The sequence below is a fragment of the Macaca nemestrina genome, chromosome 2 (assembly GCF_043159975.1).
Source record: "Macaca nemestrina isolate mMacNem1 chromosome 2, mMacNem.hap1, whole genome shotgun sequence".
NCBI lineage: Eukaryota > Metazoa > Chordata > Mammalia > Primates > Cercopithecidae > Macaca > Macaca nemestrina.
In genome coordinates, this window is record NC_092126.1 from 191,214,478 (window position 1) to 191,230,068 (window position 15,591).

Consider the following 15,591-nt stretch of genomic DNA (forward strand, 5'->3'; position numbering starts at 1 on the left):
AATCCAAGCTCATTTACAGGATGTATATTATAATACTATTAATATAGTACCACATAACAATATTATAATACCATTTTTTAAATTATTGGTAAGATTTCAAGACAGTTTATTTTTTACTTTAACTGTTTTTATTCCTAAACGAGTTTGTATGCATTTTGAAAAAATGTATTCAATTGTTTTTATCGCTATTTTGTTGTATATATTTAAAGTTTGCAGCATGTTTTGATACACTTATCTTCATACATATATGCATAGTGAAGTGATTACTACAGTTAAGCAAGTTAACAGTTGCTTAATATATAGTTGCTCCTCCTTTTTGTGTTAGTAAAAGTACCTAAAATATACTCTCTTGGCAAATTACTGGTATACAAAATTACTAAATATAGTCTTCATGTTGTACATTAGATTATTTATGCAATAGATTTCAGATAGATGATAGATTTCCAATTTTTATTTCTGCTTACATGTATTATATATGTAATAACTCTTTTTGAGTGAAATCAATATCAACTGATATATGGAATTAAATAATTACTGAAACTTAGATAACTGTTTATAATTAAAATTATTTCCTAAAAATTCCTTTCATTAAAACAATTGTGAAAATATTAACTGATTGGTGTTACTAGTATGTACTTCTTAATTATTCATTTGATAAATGAGCATAGTTCAATTTTTCTACAAAAATAACATAGTAAGCAATCTCATAAAAATGAAAAGCCACCTTAAGTGTCTAAAAAGCAACTTGAATAAAAATATAGATATTTTAAAGAAACTGAAACAGAAATGTTTTAATGCAATCAAAATATCTTATAAAAATAACATCATTTTACAGGAAAAAACAACATTACATAATGGGAAAATGACTTGAGCCTTATCTATTATAAATCAAAAACCATTTCACATAAATTTAGACTATCAGTTGGACTTCTTCTTTTTCCTGATTCATATAATCAATACATAGTTACTTAATTTTTCTAAAAGTATGCCACATTTTTACTTACTTCAGTTTGGGAATATTTTTTACACCTTTATCTTTTCCAGGAGTTCAAATTGGTTTTCTTTTGTGTTGCTGTTGGCAGAAGACCTGTGCCCACAACTCATCAATAATTTCTAGGTTCTTATCTATGTAATTTATGTAATGGTTCCTAACTTTATTTTAAAACCCCAAACTTAATATTTTTTAATAAATTAGTCTTCTTTATTTTATTTCCGTAGTTTATTGGGGAACAGATAATGTTTGGTTACATGAGTAAGTTCCTTAGTGGTGATTTGCAAGATTTTGGCGCACCCATCAGCTGGGTAGTATACGCTGTACACTATTTGTAGTCTTTTATCCCTCACCCGCTTCCAACCTATTCCCCATGAATCCCCAAAGTCCATTGTGCCATTCTTATGCCTTTGCATCCTCATAGCTTAGCTCCCACCTATGAGTGAGAACATACAATGTTTGGTTTTTCCATTCCTGAGTTACCTCACTTAGAGTAATAGTCTCCATTTATCCTTTTTTTAAAGACTATCAAGTGCAGTAGTGAGAAGGGAAAGAAGAAAGAGGGAGCTCAATCTGTAACTGACTGTGAACAATTAACTGAGACAATTCACTACCTTCAGACCAGCCCCAAACTTAATATTCTAACTTGAACCAATTCCTTACAACCTTCTGTATTTGCTGTTATCCTGGAATTTATTTTGTTATATTCCAGGATTTCTTCCACTAACTGTGAAGTTCAATTGTTCGTTTATCTCAAATTTTATGTTGTTTTGGTAGGATGCATCTTAAAATAACTTCCCAAAATTTTGAAGTCTTAGCTTTATTATCTTGTACCATTTAGTATTGCTAATGTGAAGTCTAAACAGACTTTAAATAAAGTCACCCCTGTATCTAGAAGAAAGCTCATTTTTTTTTTCTGGAAGTTTTTGGATTTTCTCTTAATCCTTGAAGATCTGCAATGTCACCATTTCAGTGAATGGGGTGTATGTGGATGAGGAAGGAGGCAGGATGGTGTGTATATGTGTAAGGTTTTTTTTCCATGTTGTTTTTGAACATTGTTGCTACTACTTCATTTCTTTAGTTGTTCCTTTGCATTAGATTGACTCTTCTAAAAATCTGGAAATTTATCTTATGTTTACTTTCCTCTTCTAGCTTTATTTTCTCCTTCTAAAATTTTTGCTAGCCTGATATTGGATACTCTATAACTGGTCTCCAGATTGCTTACATTTTCTCATTTTCCATTTCTTTGTCTGATCAGAATGCTGGTAAATATTCTCAAATTGATCAATTTATCCTATGGATGAGTAGTAGATTTTTCAGCCCTCCTACTGAATATGACTCTTCAGCAACTTCCCTTTTAACTTTAGGAGCATTATCTTGTTATATGTATAACATATATAATGAAAATGTATAAATGTACATATATATTTATATTTCATACAATAAGATAAGCAGCAGAAAAGGCTATTTATATCATACACATATGTACATATAGACTTGATAGGATATTCCACCTGTAGAACAAGAAAATGGCAGTCTTTTCTTGTTCTATAGAGGCAACATCCTATCAAACCTTCCTTTCAAGAATAATTAACAATATTTAGAAGGTGCAATGCTGAATAGTGAGGAGTCCTTCCATCCTTGGTTGAGACATTCATCATGCATGTAAAGCAATAGCTAAGAAAGATGTCAAGCTGCTACCTATTATTTAAAAAGGTCTTAAAAAATGCACCTACTCAGGCAAGAGTTTAGAGATCAATTTAGAAGAATACCAAGATCTAAAGGGTTTCACATATTTCTTGACATCGTCAATAAAGACTTCCTGGAAAATCTGTAATCCAGGCCCATCTGATAATGAAAGGTGTAGAAAACATAGCCTCATTCAGATAGCCAGCTCTTTAGCTAGTCTGAATATCAAGTAATTTTGAGGTTTACAAATGATGAATTTTCTGCCCTAAATTAAAGTCTGTGTAGACCAAGTTAGAGAGATTAAAAAGCAAAACCTGAGATAAGATTTGGGACAGAGAAGAGCAACAAAATTGTAAAAAGGGAAACTTCTCCCAGGTGCCTCCCCGGTATCCTGTTGGATACCTTAAATATGTGCTATGGGGCACTGACTGCCTAATAAAGTAAATAACACCCATATGAAAACCCATTTCTGGGAAAGAACCTGGAGGCGAATAACCCAGTCTCATCTCCTAGCTCATTGCGTAGCATGCAGAAGATAAAAGAAGTGAAGGGAAATGCAATGACCAAAGTACCAAGACTCATGCTGGAAATGGTGGAAACCTTCTAGGTAAAGACTAGATTGGAGAACCATGTTTGGACATGAACTGTGGTATTGGTTAATAGCCATTGGGCCATAATATCCAAGAATACAAGTAAATCAATAGCTTACTGAGATTGTTAAAAGAATTGTGTTACCAATGAAACCCCATGTCTAATATCAAGGGCCAATATTTACTAAAATTTTAACAGATGTTCTGACCCAAAGGGAAATAAACTGGACCATACTTATTTCAAAGAAGTTAATAGTTTCCTAAATCACTTAAATGCACATAAATATTACAGATCTCTGTAGATATCATTAGTCAATTATTATATGCCAATTAACTTAGAAAAATAAGGCAAGTAAGGAATGGAAACTAGTTAGGAACATCTAGTCTAATTCTCATGTCTTACAAACGAAGATGCTATGTCTCATTTGGTTATCTTCCTTACGAAAGAACATGCAGCTACTAAACAGATGCATATTCAGCCCTCAAACTGTTTTTTCAACATCCAATATAGTTTTAGACCATGCTATTTCTAATAAATCCATACTTTTTCCTCTCGTTTCCTATATGGCCTACAACTAGATATCGTGAGAACTCACTCACTATCACAAGAACAGCATGAGGGCAAATGCCCTCATGATTAAATTACCTCCAACTGAGTCCCTCCCACGATATGTGGGGATTATGGGAACTACAATTCAAGGTAAGATCTGGGTGGGGACACCTAGCCAAACCATATCATTCTGCCCCTGGCCCCTCCCAAATCTCATGTCCTCACATTTTAAAACACAATCATGCCCTTTTAACAGTCCCCCAAAGTCCTAACTCATTCCAGCATTAACTCAAAACTCCAAGTCCAAAGTCTCTTCTGAGACAAGGCAAGTCCCTTCTACCTATGAGCCTGTGAAATCAAAAGCAAGTTAATTGCTTCCTAGATACATTGGAAGTAAAGGTATTGGATAAATACAGTCATTCCAAAAGGGACAAAATTGCTAAAACAAAGGGGCTACAGGACCCATGCAAGTTTACAATCCAGCAAGGCAGCCAAATCTTAAAGCTCTGAAATGATCTCCTTTGACTCCATATCTCACATCCGGGGCATGCTGAAGCAAAAGATGTGTTCCCATGGCCTTGGGCAGCTCTACCTCTGTGGCTTTGCAACCACAGCCCTCCTTCTGGCTGCTTTTACAGGCTGACGGTGAGTGTCTGCAGCTTTTCCAGGCACACGGTGCAAGCTGTCAGTGGATATACCATTCTGGGGTCTGCAGGATGGTGGCCCTCCTCTCACAGCTCCACTAGGTAGTGACCAAGTGGGTACTCTGTGTGGAGGCTCTGACCCCAGATTTCTCTTCTGCATTGCCCTAGCAGAGGTTCTCCATGAGGGCTCCACTCCTGCAACAAACTTCTGCCTGGACATAGAAATGTATACCAGATGTCCTCTGAAATCTAGGTGGAGGTTCCCAAACCTCAGTTATTGACTTCCATGCACCCATAGGCCCAATGCCAAGTGGAAGGCACCAAGGCTTGAGGCTTGAACCTGCTGAAGCAATGGCCTGAGCTGTACATTGGCCCATTTTAGTCACCACTGGGACACAGGGGACCAAGTCTCAAGACTGCACAAAGCAGCAGAGCCCTAGGCCTGGCCCATGAAATCTTTTTTTTACCTCCTATGCCTCCAGGCCTGTGATGGGAGGGGCTGCCATAAAAGTCTCTGATATACTCTAGAGACATTTTCCGTATTGTCTTGGTGACTAACATTTGGCTCCTTGTTACTTATGCAAATTTCTGCAGCCAGCTTGAATGTCGCCTCAGAAAATGGATTTTTCTTTCCTATTGCATTGTCAGGCTGCAAATTTTCCAGACTTTTTACTCTGCTTCCACTTCAATGCCTTGCTGCTTAAAAATTGCTTCTGCCAGATATCCTAAATCATTTCTCTTGAGTTCAAATTTCCACAGATCTCTAGGGCAAGAGCAATCTCTTTGCTAAAGCATAACCAGAGTCACCTTTGCTCCAGTTTCCAACAAGTTCTTCATTTCCATCTGAGACCACCTCAGCCTGGACTTCATTGTCCATATCACTATCTGCATTTTGGTCAAAGCCATTCAACAAGTCTCTAAGAAGTTCCAAACTTTTCCACATCTTTCTGTCTTCTAAGCCCTCCAAGTCTCTAGGAATTTCCAAACGTTCCCACATTTTTCTATCTTCTTCTGAACTCTCCACACTGTTCCAATCTCTGCCTGCTACCCAGTTCCAAAGTTGCTTCCATATTTTCCAGTATCTATATAGTAGTGCCCCACTCTCTGTGGTACCAATTTACTCCATTAGTCTATTCTCACACTGCTAATAAAGAGATACCTGAGATTGAGTAATGTATAAAGGAAAGAACTTTAATTGAGTCACAGTTCCATAGGACTGGGGAGGCCTCAGGACACTTACAATCATGGCGAAGGCAAAACAAACTCATCCTTCTTCACGTGATGGCAGGAAGGAGAGTTGCTGAGCAAAAGGGGGAAAAGTACCTTATAAAACCACCAGATCTCATGAGAACTCCCTCACTATCACAAGAACAACATGAAGGTAATTGTCCCCATGATTAAATTACCTCCCACTAGGTCCCTCCCACAACATGTGGATATTATGGGAACTACACTTCAAGGTGAGATTTGGGTACGAACACAGAGCCAAACCATAATAGGGCTAGTGCATTATAAGCATAGGAATTACTTTGTTAAAATATAGATTCTGATTCAGTAAGGGTGGAGAAGGACCTGAAAGTCTGCATTTTTATCTAGCACCTACTTGCTATTGATTGCTAGTCCTTGGATCACCTATTAACTGCAAAGGCTATGGAATATTCATTCTTCCTTATATCTAAACAGACACTTGCCATGGACCATTAGAATGTCACTTTTAACTCTTGGCATTAAGGCAATATTTAATAAATTACAATGTCTAACAAATACTCCAGTAACCTTATATCAAAAAAGCATAAACAAGTTTTTAAATATTCATGGTTTTCATAATTTTGCATAAATATCAAAAATAAGGTTTTACAAATTCCTTTGTGTTTTTTAATTTTTGTGGCAAAAACTATTTTTACTTAAAATGGGCATTTGTTGTGTGAAAATATTTAGAATGCTTACCATGAAACTGTAGTTGATATATTCTTGTTCCTTTGCAGCAACTAGCAAATTGCCACAAATTATGTATGTAAAATAAATGAATTTTTAGTGAATTCCTCACTTGACTTCCCACGATTTCAGCTTCTTCATTGGGTAAAATCAAGACTATTAAACCTTGCCTACTACTGCCAACAATATCTAGCATAATACAAAAAATGTAAATACGAAGGTCAGAAAACTTGTTTGGAGTTCTACCAAATAATCTTGGTGGAAAAGCACGCTCTTCATAAATGACATAAGGAATGTGTCAACATATGTCAATATTTTTGTATAACTAAAAGTTATACCAATGCTTATTACTTGCTACCACTAATACTGCTCCCACTACTAGTAATATTACTACCATTTTATAGATAGCAAGAAATGTTCATTATGTCTGGGCATTTACACTATTTAACACAGTTAGAATTATTGCAGAGCAAAGATATTTTCCTCAGTCAAGTTTATATATTAGTTATACAATTGACAAGAAAACAGAATTCACCAAATAAAGTCCATCTCAATTTATATTTAAGCTGTGATAGTAGAGATATAAATATTTAAAAATAAAATTTAAAGGATTAAAGTATAACATGTTAACTAAAACTGATATTTATTTTTGTTACTCTTATGTAGGTTTGCAAAAGTCTTAACTTTTGAAAAGGTAGAATACAATTTGCTTTGTTTTTAAAGCATCCTGATGCAAGAAAGAGAAGCATGAATTATCCAGAATACTAAATGTCACAGAAAGCTAACTACAATTTATTTAAACATTTACAAAATATTTTCAAATATAAGTCAACCATATTATTTCTATTGTAATATAGTTGTTGCTCTGCTCTAGAAAATGTGATTTTTCTGATGATTGTATTGTATACAATTTTTCTGAATTAATTGCATAATATTTAAGATTATTTAGAAGAATAATTTTAGAAAAAACTAGAGTAACATTTCTAAAATGATATGTTAATGATGTGACTCATATTTACAAATTTTCACAAGTTTCTGTTTGTACTTCTAGATTTATTCCAAAAAGAAATTAAACAAACATGAGTTTGAAACCAAAATCTGCAGTTATGTCAACCTCTTTAGATTCATTCCTTAGGCTGTAAATATTATTCAATTCTCCATTAATAACTTGTTTCTTAAAATATTACATAATTACTCAGGTTTATATCATACGATTTTCACATTCAAAAGAAGAACAAAAAGGTTTGTTAAAGGTTGCGACTGGAAATAATTTACAAAGGCATGTCTGGTAAACTGGCAGACATTACTTTTCACACACCAAATGTTGTAAGCCATCTTCTGAAATTATTTGTTCCTAAATTTACCTTCCTTCACTAACAAGAGCTGAATTATAGATACCAACACTTGATGCTGACTTCTTACAGACATAGAAATCTTTCCATGTAAAAACTGATGACAGAGCCTGTCACACTTTGCAGTAATTGTATTAAGGAAACGATTAATTTTTTAGTGTTGTTAAAGCATTTATCATTATAAATTTTTAGTACTTATTTAAAACTATCTGTTTCTCCCAAATACCATGTCTCTTTTGAGTTGCCCTCAGACAACTCATAAAGAATAAAATATTGTTGTACAATGCCACATTACACTGGACCTTGAAACTACCTTCCTTCTGTGGCAGATCTTGATTCAAGCTCCTCAATAACATGCAAAAAGGTAACTAGAGTTGTTTCTATAGAATGTATCACATGAATACATAAGCCAACTAATGCTATGCCAATTTAACACCAGAAAAATAAATATTTTTTCAGAGCACAACTCTCCTACAAAGATTATGAGTTCAGTTAGCAGACACACATTTATTCAACTAAGCATGAAGTTTATCTCATAGGAAAAATTAGGCCTGGAACTGAGTTTAGAAGTAGGGACAAGCAAGAGTTGAGATTCCCTGTCATTGTCCTTCATTGTCCATATCACTATCAGCATTTTGGTCAAAGCCATTGCCTGAATATCAGATGAGAAATAATTTAAAGGAAGAGTTGGGCAAGTATATCAGAGTTGAAATACGGAGAGAAGAACCATCAAGATGGTGACAGGAGCCAGGTTTGTGTAGCCTAACTTTTTATGTCTCCTATATTAAGTAGACAAAAGGGTTTTAGAGATTTCTAGTACGTGACTTTTAAGTTTGCTCATTTTTTGCTGGAAACATTGTATGCAATCCCTTTTCCTGGGATTACTTCACCAAGATGCCGGTCAGGTTAAAACTCACTTGAAATATCCCAGTAGGAAATTCATTGTGATGCTACTCTTCCACATTCTGGAAAAACAAAATCCACCTTTTATATAAACCGCCTCCTTTTTTAAAGTGGCACTTGAAACATCATCTTCTTTCGGGGAGAGGAAACAAAGAGTACAAGGTAAGAGTGGGGACTGAAGGGCCAGACTCGTGTTCAGCTCCCCAGGCATGGGAACTTGATCAGGTTTTCTTTACATATTAGTGCTTCAAATTCCTCGTCTATGAAATGGGCTTTTTCCATGCTACAAGGCCCTGTTCTGCTGCTGGAGTCCATCTACTCCTTGCTCCCAGACATAGCTCCCTGATCTGTCCCATAGCTTCCAAAGTCCATGCAATGAGATAGAGGAGACTTCTAAGTCCTTATAATCTTGACACTTCCTTTATCACAACTTGTAAAAGACTAGAAAAACAGGAGGGAGAAAAAAAGTGTACCCAGTAGTCTCCTTTTATTCTGCTCCTTAATATAGAGGATCACTTTCTCTATTCTACCTGTACAAACATCAATCGTGTTTTTATGTTTACATTTCCTGTGAATATTGCATTATCTGCTACATAGGGACAATGAATGAAAAAATAAATAAATGAAGATGTTCATCAACTTATCACAACTTATTACCAGCAGTTCTGTTAGGATCGCTCAACTGGTGTCAGAAAAATAGAAATCTGGACCTAACATCTAAGAAAATCTCGAACACTGTGACACAGTAACTTGAGCACCTCGCAAGGATTCCACGCTGGACAGCAGCACAGATTCTCACCAGGCTTTTTCAGGGATCAGGAAGAAGAGAACCTATTTTTTGAGAGAAACAGGTTATCTCAAAAATTCTGTTGTCTTCTTCAAAATTCATTTTTTCAGAAAGCGATAATCTCAATTACAAAAAAAAACTAAATAGACTAAAACTGTACACAGTAATGTGAAATCACATTTCTGTTTTTAGAGAAAACAATGAGAAAATAAGATTAGAAAATGAAGACATAATAAAAAAAAGTAAATATTTTTAAAGGGAATAGGATTCATTCTATAAAAAGGAAATGAGGAGGTAAAACAGAGAACCTCTGCTCACTACGGCTTCCAGTAATTTACTCAGTTTGTGTTTCTATTAGGAGAGTGAAAAGAAACCTACTTATTTGAGAAATTTTCAAATTGACAATGAAACTGTGCTGTCAGAAAGGCTAAAAACTTAGTTACATGTGCCTCCTCTTATTCAATATCATTTCTGAAGTAAACTGCATTAATACCCTACAATAGAAAACTGAGATACAACTCATAATTGTTTTGAACCACAAGTGTTAGACTTGAGATTATTACTCAAATTCTAAAATTTTTTCTGTGGGTGGTATCTTAAAGCTCAAAGAGAAAATCACTTTTTAAATGTGTGAATATATCTAACAAATACTTACTGAGTATTCACTATGTACCAGGCCCTATGGTAGGCACCAGATAATAAGCAGTAAGTCAGACAGATGGTATCCCCTCTATCCTCATGAAGTTTGCTGTTTAAACTCATCAAACAGTTCTAATATTTAAAGCCAAATCAAATATATTACATTTCTGTCCCAGAGGTTAAGGAATAGATGGGATTTTAAACACATTATTTTATTATTTTAGAATAAATGGATACACATCATCATAAAGTCACTTACAACAAAAGTCTAATAAAAGTTTTTTGTCAATGTTTGCATTTTAAAAGGAACATAGATCAGAATGAAACAGAGAGATCCACAAAAACACATGTACTGTCAGATGTAGCAAAAGATGGACAATATTTTACTAATTTGACAAGTTAAATAGCACATAGATTCATAGTGTAGCTGTGTTATTAAATCTATATTCAAAATACTGTGGAAATAATATGAACATTTATTCCAAAGGCGTGTAGACCCTTTGAAGAAAATTGTTTCTAGAATAGTTTCTGCTAAAAGTTATCCTTACAGGTAAGCTTACAACACTGCTAAGAGCAAATCCAGATGGCTTTTGGGAGCCGTGCTGTGTTGGTGGAGTTCAGTTTCTTGATAAAAGGAGGGAAATGCTGTCCTTATGTAAAATAAAAATAATTTTAAAATACTATGAGGCCAGGCACAGTGTCTCATGCCTGTAATCCCAGCACTTTGAGAGGCCAAGGTGGGTGGATCATCTGAGGTCAGGAGTTCGAGACCAGACTGGCCAACATAGTGAAACCCCGTCTCCACTAAATATACAAAAAGTTAACTGGACGTGGTGACATGCACCTGTAATCCGAACTACTTGGGAGGCTGAGGCAGGAGAATTGCTTGAACTTAGAAGGTGGAGGTTGCAGTGAGCCGAGACCATGTCACTGCCCTCTAGCTTGGGCAACAGAGTGAGACTCCATCTCAAATAAATAAATTACTATAAATATAAGAGAAAACCACACAAATAGGAAACCTTAATTGTAGCAAGATAACGGTTGCTGCCTATAGAAGGCAGTGCTGCCTTATGGAGTTATGGTGGAACTAGATGGCCTTAGTAGAGAGGTCACCTCTTACATACATACGCATCTTCAATATACGAAGAAGTCTGGACATGGACATAATAAATAATAATCATAAATCATAAAAGTGCTTTCTCTCAATGACTATCAATATAAGTTATAGAGAACTAAAGTTTGGAAGGGGTTTTTTAAAGAATGTTATTCAAACCTGGTGGATCTAATGCTAAAAAAGAAAGTGAAAACAAGAAGCTAAGACATCTCTCTTCCGAAATGAGAGGAGGAAGAAAGGACATGGTAATGAGATAGGTTCTAAATATATCCTGCACAAATTCCCCCTGCATATGTTCTCTGTAAACATATCTCTTAGTGTTTAAATTTGGAAATTTAAATACTAATTTTATTAAATATTTCAATCTATATCTCAGACTGTTATAGTTTCCCCAACTCCCATTACATGAGTTACATCCTATGTAAATGAAGCCAATATCATTTCTGATTGGACCAAACAAACATGATTCATTGGCCTCTACAAAGTCATATTGCATTCTTCTTAACTCTCTTTTTCCTAGCTGTCATATACTTATATGTCAGAAGCCAAATAACATACATTCCCAAAGATATAACCCTTAGTCTGAGCCCTGAATATAATTTAAATATTGATTGATCTTGCTTTTCCAGAATTTACACTTTATTCACCTTCTAAATTATATTGTCTTTCTCATGAATGAATCTACTGCCGATTAAACATTTTTATGTTGTAGAATGATATAAATGTTAGTTTTAATTTATTTTATAATAAACAATAAAAATATAGCTTATTATATACATTATAATCAGAAAACACATAAGATTTTATAAATCTCATTTTAAAAGTCTTTCTCAAGAAATCTCCTGTGCTTTAACTTTTGTGCAGAGGGTGGGATATTGATCTCATTTCACATGACAACGAAGTACTAACATAGGGAAGACAGATTTGCCATTCAGTCTTATTGGCAAGTACCAGCCAGATGCAAGATAAATGGGTATAGTATTAAGTCAACCATTTAGGAACCAACAATAATATTTTTCTCGGAACTTACAGCACACCACAACTAATTAGAAACAGTGAGACTCACCTCTATGATAGTTCCTAATTCAAGTGCTAAGCCTGCCAAATGTAAGTTTTACATTTATGCTGTTCTAGAGTAGACCAGCTATTCCAATCCCTGGCTACACATTGGAGTCACCTGGAGAGATATTGAAAAATACCAATATCCAAGCCCTGTCTCAGACTAATAAAATCATCATTTTTCTGGTAGAGGCCTGGGCATTGTCAGATTTTTGCAGTATCTTTCCAGGTGATGCTGATGTGGTGGGAATGGGAGCATGAATATATTGTATTTTTTCCTCTGTGCTGATTCTTCATAACTCCTTTAGAGCCTTCTGGCCGGGCGCGGTGGCTCAAGCCTGTAATCCCAGCACTTTGGGAGGCCGAGACGGGTGGATCACGAGGTCAGGAGATTGAGACCATCCTGGCTAACCCAGTGAAACCCCGTCTCTACTAAAAAATACAAAAAACTATCCGGGCGCGGTGGCGAGCGCCTTTAGTCCCAGCTACTCGGGAGGCTGAGGCAGGAGAATGGCATAAACCCAGGAGGCGGAGCTTGCAGTGAGCTGAGATCCGGCCACTGCACTCCAGCCTGGGCGACGGAGCGAGACTCCGCCTCAAAAAAATAAATAAATAAATAAATAAATAATAAAAAAAAAAAAAATAGAGCCTTCTGCATCTAAGAATATCCTTCTCTAAAGGAAATATCAAACAAGACTTTCGAAGGACTGGCTTGACAAAGCAAATCGTTTTTTATAATGTTTGTTGTATAATTGGGATTTATAAATTTATAATTGGGATTCTCTTTGCCATTAAATGTTCATATTCAAGAGAACAAATTTTAAAGCAGAAAGTGACAATAATAATGAACCAAATACCTAATCCCAAATAACATTACTCTTAAAATTTTACTTCCCTTTCTCAAAGAACTTGAAACCGAACTACCATTCAACCCAGCAATCCAATAACTGAGTATATACCCAAAGAAATACAAACCATTCTGCCATAAAGAAACATGCCATGTATGTTCATCATGGCATGATTCACAATAGCAAAGACATGGAATTAACCTAGATGCCCATCAATGGTGAACTGGATAGAGAAAATACATATATAACATGGAATACTACACATCCATAAAAAATAATGAAATCATATTCTTTGCAGCAGCATGAACAGAGCTAGAGGCCATACTCCTGAGTAAATTAATGCAGGAACAGAAAATCAAATACTGCACGTTCTCACTTACAAGTGGGTCCTAAACATTGAGTACACGTGGACACAAAAAAGGGAACAATAGACACCAGGGCCTACTTGATGGTGAAGGGTGGGAGGAGGGTGAGGGTTGAAAAAGTACCTATCACAGTGGTCCCCAACCCTTTTGGTGCCAGGGACAAGTTTTGTGGAAGACAATTTTTCCACAGACCGGGGGGTGGGAGAATAGTTTCAGGATGATTCAAGCACATTACATTTATTGTGCACTTTATTTCTATTATTATTACATTGCAATATATAATGAAGTAATTATACAACTCACCATATTGTAGACTCATGGGAGCCCTGAGCTTGTTTTCCTGAAACTAGACAGTCCCATCTGGGTGTGATAGGAGACAGTGATAGATCCTCAGGCATTAGGTTCTCATAAAGAACTGCGCAACCTAGATCCCTCACATGCACAGTTCACAATAGTGTTGGCACTCCTAGTAGAATCTAAAGCCACTGCTGATCTGACAGCAGGTGGAGCTCAGGTGGTAACGTGAGCCATGATGGGAATAACTGTAAATACAGATGGCTCTCTTGCCTGTGGCTCACCTCCTGCTGTGTGGCCCAGTTCCTAACAGGTCACAGACGGGTACCAGACAGTGGCCTAGGGATTGGGGACCCTTGACCTATCAGGTTCTATGCTCATTAACTGGGTGATGAAATAATCTATACACCAAAACGTACAACATGCAATTTATCTATATGACAAACCTGCACATGCACCTTCTCAACTAAAAATAAAAGTTGGAAAGAGAAAACTAAATGTATAAATAAAAATAAAAATTTTTTTAAAAGTTTTACTTTTCTTTCAAAACCCTTACCTCCTGTCAATGGCTAAGGCTAATTTTAAGTAGTAAAATATGGTTTTATGCCAGGCTAAATGCTGCTGAAGAATAGAGGAGAAAGTCACACCCACAAGAGAGAACACACTCCCCCCCCCCCCACACACACAGACACACACACACACACAGACATTTAGTTCCCTGTAGACATTTGGAAATTGTCAGCAGTAGCATAATGACAGTCCTAATTATTAAAATTACTCTTGTGTGGAGAGTGCTTTAGAATAAGATGCCAACAGGCATGCAATATGTTAACTCCACCACGATCTTTTTCTTTTTTAAAAAAAAAATAAAATTTTTAGGAGTATTCCACTGGCTTTCATCAAAATACCTCTCCCCACCTCAGTGACATATACCGTCTCAAACATTCCAATGAAATTACCAATAAATTGTGATTTCATAAGGACTCTAATACCCTAAAGGCACCTTTTACTATTGAGTTTGTTCAATGGATTTTCTTATACCTACAACTATAAAATTTACTGCAGTCCCAATTTCTCATAATTGCTCATATATAATCACATTTTTACCATTACTCCAATCATATACAGTATCATAAAGATGCTGTGATTAAATATACATCTTAAAATATTTTTCAAAGCAAATTTCTTTTAGGTCCCAAGTACAGTTAAATAGCTAGATCTTATTCTACCAGAAATGATTTTATGTTTTATATTCTAATACAGATGTGTACATACGTAATTGTCACAGGCAATTCAAGTCAAAATATCACATAGTCTAACATTAACCTGTATGGATCATAGAAAATATCAAATAGGCAGTAGCTACAGTGTAGAAAAAAAGAAAGGGCTGGTTTTTGTTGCTTCAGGAAGAAGCAGGACCTATAGTTGACAGTAAATGGAGGCAAATTTGCAATCAATATAAAACAAAATGAGCAATCAACTCTTACTAAAAATGTGGGCCACCTTGTTTAGATTGCCTGTCACACTCATAGTTGGTTCTTAGTGGGCCCAACCTGGGAACTCACCATCTTTGAAAATAATAAAGCTTCAAAACAGTAGGTTACAGAAAACTGATTAGTTCTCAGTCTGCTTCACAATCCATGAAGGGAGTGTCAAACATTCCTTCTCAGACACAGTGAACCACCAGTCCAAACACAAGCACCCTTGTCTCTGTAAAGTACAGGATGTCTCCTCAACCAGACCGGGAGAAGTAATTAAATATTTGGGTTTTAAAATGCCTGCCCTTCCAGCTCCCAGGCAACCTTCTGTTGGGTACAGATAAACATGAAGA

General features: G+C 35.7%; 1 protein-coding gene and 1 long non-coding RNA gene across 3 annotated transcripts in view; both read right to left on the reverse strand.

Moving 5' to 3' along the window:
• The window catches only part of LOC139362086 (uncharacterized), a 134,375-nt gene extending 128,618 nt beyond the window's left edge, over positions 1-5,757 (reverse strand). Inside the window, exon 1 of the long non-coding RNA XR_011620423.1 lies at positions 5,705-5,757. This is a non-coding gene — a long non-coding RNA (uncharacterized lncRNA). The remainder of the gene's footprint in view (positions 1-5,704) is intronic.
• The window catches only part of CSNK2A2I (casein kinase 2 subunit alpha' interacting protein), a 128,047-nt gene that overhangs the window by 34,391 nt on the left and 78,065 nt on the right, over positions 1-15,591 (reverse strand). The window lies entirely within an intron of this gene.